The sequence below is a fragment of the Peromyscus eremicus genome, chromosome 6, assembly GCF_949786415.1.
Source record: "Peromyscus eremicus chromosome 6, PerEre_H2_v1, whole genome shotgun sequence".
In the NCBI taxonomy this organism is placed as follows: domain Eukaryota; kingdom Metazoa; phylum Chordata; class Mammalia; order Rodentia; family Cricetidae; genus Peromyscus; species Peromyscus eremicus.
This window is the reverse complement of record NC_081421.1, coordinates 47,677,177-47,690,469: the sequence shown is the minus strand read 5'-3', so window position 1 is coordinate 47,690,469 and position 13,293 is coordinate 47,677,177. Positions and strand designations below refer to the sequence as shown.

The following is a 13,293-nucleotide window of genomic DNA, read 5'->3' as shown; positions in this document are numbered from 1 at the left end:
GAGTGGAAAACTTTCTGCTAAGAACATGAATAACACAAGTAGCAACATTCTTGCTTTTATTCACATAGGGTTCCATTCCTGCACAGAGCAGATTTGAACAGAAAGAACACATTGCAATACAATGTTGGGAGATGACAGATTTTATATATAGAAAATTCCAAAAGTGCCACAAAAATCTATTAGATCTAATAAATACTTCTCACAATTTTATCTATTTCAGCCATTGATATAAGAACAAATGTCCTGTCTGTTTTTATCAGTGTAATTTATGATATGTCCTCTCTCTAAGGATGATACATAAAGTGGATTTTAGGAGCAGAGAACTGAAATAGCTGCTTTGTGTACTACACATATTGATCTGGTATTTTACTATCTTCAGTCACAGTGACCCTCACTTTGTAATAAAATAGAGTAATTTTCTGTCTTCCAGAATATACAACCAACCTATAATATCTGTATCATGTTATAAACCAGTAGCATACTTGTCCAAAATAAAAGTGTCATACTTACAATAGTAATAAAATTACATATAAATAAATATAAACAAATGGATGTAATATAATTGTACCATGAAGATCATAAAACACTGATGGAAGAAATGAAGAGTAAATAAAATAGATTAGCATCACGTTTTCTCAGACTAGATCCCTATTGTTAAACATACAAACTGTTCAATGCAATCTGCAGATTTATTGCAATCACTGTAAAAAAAAAAAAAAAATATATATATATATATATATATATATATATATATATATATATATAATGACATTTTCACAGAACCAGAAAAAAAAGAACTGTCTTTTAAATGGAATCATGAATCCCTAGAAACCAAAACAATCTTGCATCAAATGACAGGTTAGAAGTCACTATACTGCATAATTTCAAAATTTGTGAGAAATTTGCAGTCATTAAAACTGTTTGGCGTTGGGCTCCTGATTTGTCCCAATGTGTTAGACACACGCCTAGTATTTATCAAACTCCGTGTTAAATTCCCAGTACACATAATGAAGTGTATTAAGGGTGCATGCCTTTAATGACAGCATTTAGGAAGTGGATACCAAAGGATGAGAAGTTCAAAGGCATCCTTGACTAGCCAGCATGTGTGTAAGTTAGTTTTGTTTTTTTGTGATTGTTGTTGTTGTTGTTTTTCTTGCATCTAGTAAGAAGGCAGCTTAAAGGAGGAAAGACTTCTTTTAGCTCACAGTTGCAGATTCATTCAGTCCATCAAGACAGGAAAGTCACTGAAGCATGTGTTGTCAGGAGATGATAGGGATGAAACTCATCCTAAATTGATTTTCTTTTTTATGAAGAACTCCATAACCCAATTCAGGGAAATAGTCCGTTAGGTTATATCTCTCATCTTGCATAACAGCCAAGATCATTTTCCACAGCAGTAATTTACATTTTGCCATCTAGGTGATTACAAGTAGCATCAGGTTGACAGTCAACACTAGTTATTGCAGCAAGTTCTAGGTCAGTATCAGCTAAATTAGATACTGCCTAAAAGGCAGTATGACATTAATAACTAAAGAAAGCCATGGCCAAAGTAACAGAAGAAAGGCTATAAGCAAATCATGCATTTTAGGAAATTGGTCTTTTATTTATTTTTCTTTTTACAATCCTGAGAACATACACCAGAGTCTTTTTAATGGTTCTGGCAAGATTTATTATCCACATGTACAAGATTGAACTCTTAATTTTTTTAAAAATATTTTTATTTTATAATTAATTTAATTTTACATATCATCCACTAATTCCCCTGTCCTCCCTCCTCCCATACCCCAGCCTTCCTCCCCAATCACCCCTCCCCCATTCACACCTCCTCCAATGCAAGGTCCCCCCTGGGGAGTCAGCCCAGCCTGGTAGATTCAACTGAGGTAGATCCAGTCCCCTCCTCCCTGCACTAAGGCTGAGCAAAGTGTCTCAGCATAGGCCCTAGGTTCCAAAAAGCCAGCTCATGCACCAAGGACAGGTCCTGGTCCCATTGCCTGGGGGTCTCCTCAACAGTTTAAGCTAATCAACTGTCTCACTTATCCAGAGGGCCTGATCCAGTTCCATTGGGGCTCCTCAGCTATTGGTTCACAGTTCATGTGTTTCTGATAGTTTGGCTATTTGTCCCTGTGCTTTTTCCAATCATGGTCTCAGTATCTCTTGCTCATATAATCCCTCCTCTCTTTAGTCAATTGGACTCCTAGAGCTCCACCTGTGGCTTGGCCGTGGATCTCTGCATCTGCTTCCATCCGTCACTGGATGAGAGTTCTATCATGACAGTTAGGGTGTTCGGCCATCTGATCACCAGAGCAGGTCAGCTCAGGCACTCTCTCGACCATTGCCAGTAATCTATAGTAGAGGTATCTTTGTGGATTTCTGGGGACCTCTCTAGCACTCTTCTTCCTATCATGAGGTTTGCAGGCAAATGGATGGAACTAGAAAATATCATTCTGAGTGAGGTAACCCAGACTCAGAAAGACAAACATGGTATGTACCCACTCATAAGTGCATACTAGATGTAAAGCAAAGGATAACCAGACTGCAACTCACAACTCCAGGGAGACTACCTAGTAAAGAGGACCCTAAGAAAGACACAGGGATTGCCTAGTGACAGAGAAATGGATGAGATCTATATGAGCAAACTAGGGGTGAGGAGGTAATGGAGGGCAAGGGTTTGGGGAAAGAGAGCTGAGGGGATCGGGAGGTCCCAGCAGGAACAGAGTGGGAGAACAAGGAAAGAGATACCATGATAAATGAAGACTCCATGGGAATAGGAAGAACTCAACTTTTTATGCGTAACAAAAGCAAAATTCTATATAGATTAAAAAGTTAAATCATAGAAATGAAACTACCAGAAGGAAAATAGAAGAAAAATTTCGATGGGATGATCAATAATATCTAGAATCTCCAAATGTTTAGGGAACAGATACAATGTCACACAAATTAGATTACTTGAAATTAAAAAAGTTTCTTCACAGCAAAGAAGATCTACACATGCAGATACAACCTAGAAAACATGAAATTAGACCCAGAGGCTATACAACAACAGATACCTCAGTATTCTGAATAATTTCTATAACTAAACACCAAAAAGAAAAACAATTCCAATAAAAAAAAGCAGCAGCTCATCAAAACAGACATTGTTCAAAAGCAAAAATGACCAACATGTATTTGGAAAGATGACCAAGAGTATTATTCTTCAAGAAAATACAACCAAATAAAAACCAATGAAACATCATGGCATGCTAACAGGATGGCCATTGTAAAAGTTTAAAAATATTCAGTACTAGATAGAATGTGAACAGGGAAGCATTACACAGAGAGAATGGTAATGTACATTCAGGTGGCTGGCATGGAAATGGTCTGTTTTGTTTGTTTGTTTGTTTGTTTGTTTTTTATTTATTTTTATTTTTATATTTTTAAACTAATAACAGAACTGCCATAGAATCAAGTGATATTAAACTAGGAATATAACCAAATCAGTCTGTACTCCTGTGTGGTGCTACAACATGACATTAGTAAACAAAATATTACACACATTCCATAACAAATAAATGCATAAACTAAATGGTGTTACAATTCACAAAATGGTACTATTCAGGCACTTGAAAGAACAGAATCTTGTCATTTTCAACAACATGAATATAACATGATAAATGGAATAAGATAAACAGAGGACAAACATTTGAACAGAGGTTCAAAACAGCTTGAATGTACAAATATTGATTTTATAGAATTTAAAGTGAACTGATGGTGACCAGTAGTGGGTGGACAAAGCATGGCAACTTTGACAATGTGTGCTCTTACAGTGAGGTTCATGGCATGCTATACCTTATGCTATAAACCCAGTGTAATCTCAAATAATCTTATTTGTGTATTACTAAACAAAGTACTCAATAATCCCTGAAAACAATGTCTCTCTATTCTGGGGACTAAAATAGCCATTAGAACTTTTGCTCATAGATGGAAACAAATTTCCAGAGAAAATTGGGAATATAGATGTCAGGGTTATATTCCATTGTTTTCATCTTTAAAATATCCCCATTATAAAACAGAACTATTGAAACAGTTATGATTGAGTCATCATTGTACCACCTATTAAATGTTACATGCAATGTATTTAAAAAGTAGTCATATTGAACCTTTCTCAAATCCTTTTTTTTTGCTTGCTTCTGAGTTATTGAGTTAATACATCACCAGGACACATTTGTTCTACTTACATAACAGTGTGATTCATCAACACAAATATGCTAGTGCACTGATAATGAATTACTCAATAAAATCTGAACAGCTGGCAAGAATATGTAGAATTAGGTAATGTATAAGTTTAATGTGTTTCATTGTTTAATTTATTCAGTTCAGAATAAGAGAAGACAACATATTTAAAACTTCAAGAGAAAGCTGAAACTCTATAAATTGCCTTTTCTCTTTCATATTGGAAAAAAGTATAAATCAAATAACATTCATTTGCAAACTTATTATAGCTTTTCAACTTTATATCACTCATGAGAGTGTCTCTCTGCCAGGATTCATTTGAATATCTCTTCTATTTTAAATATGTACTTCTATTATATTTAAATGCTTAATTATTTTCAATTTACTAAATATATTAAATAATATTCTTCTTTAAAATACAAGCTAGTTACAAAAGAGAACTAAATTATCTTTATATTCCTTGTTGTTCTTATTTTTTAAAAAATAAAAAATAAAATGCATGTCAGACTTGTGACTAGCTAAGAATTCTTAAGGAATTGATTTCCATAAAGCTCTGGTAAGTTTGTGAATAACATATCTGTTCTTATTATTTCACAAATGGACATTCCTGAGAGGCTTTTTGCATAATAATAGGAACATTCCTGTTTGCCTTTCCCACTTAGCAAATATGCAACACAAAGTTCTGCAACCTCTTAAAGGCTTCTTCACTTGCACATTACCTCTGTTTCATTCCTAAAATATGTATGTTTAAGCACAGTTCTTGAGAGTTTCATTAAAACCCCATCCAATCTTCAGCCTGACCACAGGAATAGCAGAATCTAATAAGGTTCATTCTTTTATTATATTGATGGCCGTTTCTTCTCTGTCCCACAGTGTTAAAATATTTTTGACCATTTTTTTTTTTTTGCTTCATCAGAAACTTTTTAAGAATAAAATGAATCTGGATCAATATTTAATACCTGATCTTTGCTACTAGTCTCATCAAGATTGTCTTGTGTCTGGCTGTCAGAAAACGTGATTTTTTCACCTGAATCCTCACCAGGGTTGCAGTAAAAGAAGATAACTAGTGTCCCAGCTCTTACATTTACTGTCCATATGTTCACTTATTTTCTACTTGCTACAAATGACATTTTGTCTACTTTAACTACATAGAGTCTGTGCCATTTTCCTAGCATAGATTAGTGTCATACAAAGTTTGATTCAAATCTATGATAAGAATATAAAGGATTCTTTGGAAACTGAATGTGAGATATTCAAAGTAAAGTTATCATGGTAAGACGTGAGTTTGAAAAGGGACTCTAAGCTGGGCGGTGGTGGCGCACGCCTTTAATCCCAGCACTCGGGAAGCAGAGCCAGGTGGATCTCTGTGAGTTCGAGGCCAGCCTGGGCTACCAAGTGAGTTCCAGGAAAAGGCATAAAGCTACACAGAGAAACCCTGTCTTGAAAAACCAAAAAAAAAAAAAAAAAAAAAAAAAAAGAAAAGGGACTCTATAAAGAACAACAAATGTTATAAGGATACCTGTAAAACAGAATCTACTGTTAATTTACTGTTCATCCTACTGCTAAATATGCCATTTGAACTCATTTAATTGAGCTAGAGAAAAAGTTGGTAAATTGGTCTTTTAAACATCTAACTATAGCAAATGCAATTGGATAGAAGACACAAGCTGTTTTACTCTGAAATCCATCACTGTCAAGAATGCTGAAGTTTCTGAGTAAATCGTGAATTCCAGTGATGTTGGTGTTTGGATTGCTAGAAGATCTAATCGCCCTTTGCTTAGACACTGAGATGGTCTATTTCCTTCTCAAGGAAAAAAGCTTGCAGAATGGTTGATAATTCTCTCAGGTTTTCCCCACATTATCATTTATCCCACACATGATAACTTACTACATTTAGGCTTTCTTAACAAAATCATCACAATCTAGCTTGTTAATAAGCTAAATACATCAATTTCTTACAGTTCTGGATGTGAGGAAGCCCAAGAACATTATTACCATCATATCTGGTATCTGGAGGGGGATAATTCATTATAGAAATCATCTTTATGATTGGGAGGACCAAAAAATCTCTCTAATCTTAATGATAAAAAATCATATTGGTGTTCACAGGCCTTGCCATCACAAGATAGTATAACACAAATGCCACACTTATCCACATTATTATACTGAGTACTAAGTCTCAATGTATGAGTTTTGAAGTGAACTAACATTCAGATCATAGCACAGGGTCTTATTAATAATGTACTTTCATATTTAATCATATCTTGGTCTCAGTTTTCCAAAGAGCCTGACTAATGAAAAAGTATAATCAGGAACACTCCTGAAGTGTTCTAAGTGGTTCTAAGTAGACTTTTAGAAAACCCACTAACACAAGTAAATATGTCTATATTAATCATCATCATTATCAATAAAGAATAGAAAGTATTCTTGATGCATAGGAAAGCCTTCAAAGTACTATGTTAAATTTCAGTATTTTCACATGTGATAAAATCATGATAGCAAGTGCTTACAGACATATCATAACAGACTACAAGCAAGGGTTTAACCTGCTTGTCTTACGAGTGGAGCTTCTGAGAGCCTGCTGTCTTACCATTGACGACTGAGCCACTTAATTTAACTTTTTTAGTCATGGTTTTATCCCTTTCTCTCAGCCCATCCATAGTTCTATCTAACTTTCTGTTCCTAACAGTACTGAAACTTTAAAAGTTCTAGAAACTCATTATCATTGCCATGAATATGCATCAGTTTATAAGTATGTAGACAATGGATGATTTGACCTCCTAGAATTTACACACATAAATTGCAATACCCTATTCTTATTCAGCTTAGATGTTTATAACAAGTATTTTTCTTATTTAAATGCTTGACAAAACATTTCTCAATTTTGAAGACAGTTGAATGAAATTTATTGTAAGAGCTAAAGTGAATTCCTGGAGTTCATTTTTTTCCTAATAAAAAAAATTAACTTGTTAGAATAAAACATGTCACACCTGTGTCTCCTAGATTTCTGAATCTCGTTTTGTTTATTGCTGGGTAAATTATTGCTTGCCAAATTGTACCCTATGATGTGAATGAGTCAAAAAAAGCACAAATGCATTCAAAGCTCAAGAAAACCTGAAGCTTAAAATTTTCTTTCAAATGGCAATCTGAATCTATTGTTGACAATACAAGAAAAATACTATTAGGGACTGTTTTTATGCATCAAAAAGAAAAGTTAATACATTTTCTTAGTTCAGTGAAAGTGAAACATGGTTTGTTGAACATCCTGTCAGGTTAAATTTGAACTATAAACTTAGGACTAGTTCCCAAAGCAAAAAACTTGAGCTCATTGATTTATACTTGTTCCTTTCTTCCAACACTTTCTACTGAACATCTAGTGTGTGCTTAACGTGTAGGAACTTTGCTTTCAGTATGTTTTTTGGTCAGGTACGGATAAGATATACATGTAAAAAACACATGTACAATTTAAAATTATGACCAAATCATTAAATGAAGACTCTTGGTGAATTTTCATTTGGAACACAAATAATTGAATATTTATTTTCCAAAGCTTATTCAATATTTGAAAACAATTAAAAATATAATGGTATTTCTTTGTCAATGGAGAGAAATCTAAATATATATGTATATATATATATGTATATATATACATATATATATGTATATATACTACAGTGATATTAATGTATCTTATTGACATCTATGAGCTAAGTTTAGTTCTTGGTCATTTGCCTGTGCATTATCAAAAATTCCTAGGATTACAAGAAGAACATTTGATAACAACAGAAGTGAAGAATTCCATGAAGTCTATATCAGTACCCTTCAATATATATGTAGGTTAATAATATTAAGGTTCCATCAAATATTATTTTCCAGATAAGTTATTCATCTTCATTTGCTTCTTGGTATCGAACTCAGAGCCTCATGAATGCTAAGAATATGCTTTACTGCTTATCGTGGGTGCACCTAACTTCCTTAGGTTGGATTTTTCCTTCTAGTGCTTTCTGTAGGGCTGGATTTCTGGCTAGGTATTGTTTACATCTGGTTTTATCATGGACTATCTTGTTTACTCCATCTATGGTGATGGAAAATTTTTCTAGGTATAATACCCTGGGCTGGTATCTGTGATCTCTTAGTGTCTGCATAATATCTGATCAGGACCTTCTGGTTTTCATAGTCTCCATTGAGAAGTCAGATGTTATTCTGATGGGTCTGCCTTTATGTATTACTTGACCTTTTTCCTTTTCAGCTCTTAATACTTTTTCTTTGATCTGTATGTTTACTGGTTTGATTATTATGTTGAGAGGGTATATGTTTAGTGTTTTGATTGTTATGTAGAGAGGGGACTTTTGGGGGTTTCGGTTTATTTGGTGTTTTGTAAGCTTCTTGTATCTTCATAGGCATTTCCTTCTTTAGAAGGAAGTTTTCTTCTATGGTTTTGTTGAATGTATTTTCTGTGTCTTTGAGCTGGTATTTTTCTCCTTCTCTCCCTATTAATCTTAGCCTTGGTCTTTTCATGGTGCCCAGATTTTCTGGACATTTTATGTTATGACTTTGTTGGCTTTAATGTTTTCTTTGACCAATGAATCTATTTCCTCTATCGTATCTTCAATGCCAGAAATTCTTCCTCATCTCTTGCATTCTGTTGATAATGCTTGCATCTGTAGTTCCTGTTTATTTACTCAGAGTTTCCATTTCCAGCATTCCATCAATTTGTGTCTTCTTTATTGCCTCTATTTCAGTTTTCAAGTCTTGAACTGTTTTCTTCATCTATTTGATTGCTTTTTCTTATTTTTCCTGACTTTCTTTAAGAGATTTATTGATTTCTCCCAATTTTTTTGTCTTTTCCTTGATTTCTTTAAGGGGATTTTTCATTTCCTCTTTAAAGACCTATATTATCTTTATAAAGTCATTTTAAAGGTAATTTTCTTCTGCTTCTTTTATGTTGGGATATTCAGGTCTTACTGTAGTAGATCTGCTAGGTTCTGATGGTGTCATATTGTTCTTCAAGTTGTTGAATATATTCTTGTACTGGAGTCGGCCCTTCTTTTCCTCCAATTGGTGGAAACGGTGTTTTTGTCTCAGGAAGCTGCTGGAGTCTCAGAGTGATGGGTGGGTTTGGGGGAAGAGTGGGACTTTTAGATTGCAGGGTCCAATGTGAGGTGGTGGTGGTAAGGACTGACTGCCCACAGGAGTCTTGCCTGCTGCCCTGCAACTGGGGTGCAATGGGTGGAGTTAGGGGAGTTAGGGGAGTCTAGGGTTGTCCCCCTAGACCTAGGGCCTAGAGTCTAGGTTAGGGAGGACAGTAACTCAACTCTTGGTACAATAGGCAGTAGTCAGGCCTGCCTGCAGGAGTCTACCTCCTGCTGGCCTGCAATTGGGGCTATAATGGGGGGGGGAATATGTGGGCATGGTTTGTGCCCTTGTGACTAAGACCTAGAGGCTGGGGTGACCAGCTAGGAGAACAGCCACTCACCTCTTTAATAAATTACTCTTAATGAAAAGTGCTATAGATGTCTAAATGTAAGTTATAAATTTTATTAAAAAGAATAAAATTCCACGTTGTTCAAATTTTACTTGTTAATTTAATGTCCTGAAAAGGAGGTGATTATAAATCAGAATGAAACTTTAAAGGACTATATTTTATTTCTAATGCTACAAATAGCTGGAAATGAGAAAAAGAAGCACTGCATCTCTAACAAAGTTAGTTGCTTTCTCATGTGCTGAGAATATACTGAGAAGTATACAATATAATAAAAAATTATTTATTTATGATGGTTAATATTGATTACAATGGGTAAGGAAGCTTTAGAATATTTTTAGAAAAAGTCAATTCATCATTTGTACAGGTAAATGCCAAAACAAAGGCAGAGCGGTAGCTCAAATCATGAGATTTAATAGAGAAACCAGACTTTATTGAGAACTGAACTTGAGGTCATTTGTGTTATGCTCTGTCAAAATATTGACTTTCGTTCTACCAGGGTCCTGAATTTTTTACTGAGAATGAATTCAAAATCATAGTGTAATCTCAAAATTAATAATAAAAAGGCAGTGGGCTAATTTTTGTAGCAGAGCACATTTGAGGAAGCTTACGGTTCGATTTGTGGCCTGTGTGCTGCTTCTTGGTTTTGTACAGATCTGCAGTGACAGAGACTAGAGAAATGAACATTGAAAGAACAGTGGTCTGCATGGATTTGGACTTGTGGAGGCGTACCATGTAGATAAGCTAATTTTTCAAGTGATTAGTGACATGAAAAAGAAACTTCACATTCAATGGGAAAAGTGTGTTAAAACTCATGAAGAAACACATCAAAGGCTCTAACTGCTGAAATGCAAATATATTTGAGAAGGGAAAGCTTGAAATGAGAATACCACCACAGCAGTTTCTGCTGTAAATAGCCACCAACAAACATGTTTTTCGTGGACTAGTCTTAAAGGTACAAAACAACCACTACAAGAATGATCTACAGGACAAGACCACAGCCTGAGCAGAGAGCAAAAGTAGGCATTATCGTCTATCTAGAGGTGGGTTTGCAGTCCAGACATATAAATGTAAGGAAAGAATGGATTTTTACACATGTTTGGAGATTAAGAAAGCCACTGAGGCCAGGTAATGTGTGGAAAAGTTGACCAGCTTTAGGGTGGCTGAAGAGCCCATGATGAAGTAAAAAAAAAAAAAAAAAGTAAAGTTAATGGAAATCCTAAGGATGCAGAAGATGTAAAGACCCCCTGTAGCAGTTTATGTATAATCAAATATCTTTTTTATCTCATTTATTTCAGTAATCACAGAAAACATCCCTTCTTAACTTCTTCTTTCTCTTTGCCTTCTTTGTCCTCATATACCTTTTCTTTCTTATGTCTATTCATTTCTTCTTTAGTCCCAATATCATCCATTTGTGAATAATCTTTTGAGTTTTAATTTTGAAAGCAAAATTTTAAATATGGAGAAATTAGAGAGTTGCCTAATATATCAATATTTCTGTCCAATAAAGAAAATTTTATACAGTAATACTATTATTCATTTCAGAAGTCATACAAATGTATTCAGGCATTACTTGTAATGGGACACCTGAAATATTGCATGTTTGTGCCTAATTCATATGATGTTGGACTTAATGTGGTAGTTTGAGTGATATGTTCCCTGCATAGTTGTGTGCATTTAATACTTGGTATCTTGGTGATATCCCTGTTCAGTGAAACTTAGCAGATATGGACTTACTGAAGGAAGTATTTCACTGAATCTGGGCTTTGTAAATTTAATGACTTCTTCCTGCAAGTTTGAATTTTCACTCTCTGTTTTATATTGACATTTGAGATGAGTTTTCACACTGTTGCCTGATCCGAGATTCCAAGATTCTCTGATATGGTGAAAACCCACACAAACTTCTATAAATTGCGTTGGTCATATATATACATATATGTATATGTATATTATATTTTAGTCTGTTCCTGTAGAGGACAGTGACTAATATAAATTGTGATACACTATTATAAGGATGAATTTATTAAGAATCTGTAGCAGGCTTGGGAAATCACCAACACCCAAAGTTACTGAAGATTGCCCTGGTAGTATGGGGGACACTGAAAGCCCCTGGTTGGAAATATTTGAAAGGCTCGCTGAATGTAATAAGGAATTCAGTGACTGTTTATGTAGACCTTTTTAAAATGATGCTGGCTAGTTGCTTCTAACATTTCTGGATAAACTGACAAGAGGATAGAATTAATTTAGGGATAAAATCAACCAATGACTACTTTCTCAGGATAAAGTGCAAAGGAAAGTAAATGAACTCAGTGAAACAATTAATGAGCTCCAGATGTAAGTAAATGGTCTAAAGGTTTTTAAGTGAGACCTGTGTCAGGTTCCAAAGAAATCCAGGACCAATGATTTACTGTGGTGCCTATTAGCATAACTAAGAACATACTGGTCTAAATCCTCACTCAGTAAATATGGCCCCTCTTAACTTTTCTCACCCCACCCCCTACCCTAAATCTCTCCATCCCAGGCCTTCACTCCTTTCCCTCAGGTTATATTTTCTATATAATCCTGCCATTTTGAACATACACTCTCTTGGTTCACTTGGCTTTTTATTCTCTTTCTTGATTCTATCTCTCCTCTATTGCTATATAGCTCTGCCCCCTCCTCTCATGACCCAGTTCAGTTTGTTGGTCATGTATAGTCTACCATTCCCCACCCTCCTGCTCTGACCTCTTCCAGATGCCTATGGCAGGAGTCTCTCTCATATATACAACAAAACTTTCTCTTCACTCATCCCTTGGAGTGGTCCTATCATTCACCCTGAAAGAGAAGCTTCTCTCCAACAGCCGGGCTGTTGAAAACCAAACCCAAGCCCTCATCACAAGATTGGCTTAATTACAACAAAATGTCATGTCCAAGGCTCAGAGGGTGTCAGCTATTAAAGTACAGGCATGTATTGTATTATTAAAGAAGGGGATCCTGTAAGATGGAATATAAATGTGTGAGAGAATCCTATGGATATTGTGTACTTTTAACCCTCAGAGTCCAAATGATTTATGTCTTTGGAAGTAGTGTTCCACCCCTAACAGAGAATTATGTGAACCCCCACATCCTGAAGAAATTAATCCTTCATTTTCTGTCAAACCAGCAGTAGGCTTCCATTAAGAGGACACCAGGAAAGAAAATACTGATGTCCCTCAAGGCCTCTAGACCTATAGCCAGAGTTGAAGTAAGCAGACTCCTTGAGGGCAGATAGAAAGTTTAGTTCATGAAGACATAGAGTATACCACAAAAGATATTAATGAGTTTGTTAATTCGTTCTAGCTGATATATGGTGAATACATGTGGCAATGGATTTTAAGTCGGTGAGATAATGATGGAAGTGATATAAAACTGGATTAGGCCTACTTTATTGATAATGGGCAACCAAGTAGAGACACTAGGTTTAATATTGAAGCTTCAACTGTTAAATAAAGTGCTAAAAGTTTGTTTGACTGGTTTCCTGAAGCATTTGTCAAATGACGACCAAGTGAAAAGGAGCTGAAGATGCTTGATTTTCCTTGGCATGTTGCTGATGAATGGATTTTAAAGATCAGGGAAATAATTGT

At 35.1% G+C, this 13,293-nt stretch overlaps 1 non-coding gene across 1 annotated transcript; it reads left to right on the top strand.

Annotated features, from left to right (window-relative positions):
- Positions 1 to 207: 207 nt before the first annotated feature.
- Positions 208 to 395, top strand: LOC131913984 (U2 spliceosomal RNA). Its single transcript, XR_009380047.1, has one exon. It is a non-coding gene; the product is annotated as a U2 spliceosomal RNA (small nuclear RNA).
- Positions 396 to 13,293: the final 12,898 nt, after the last annotated feature.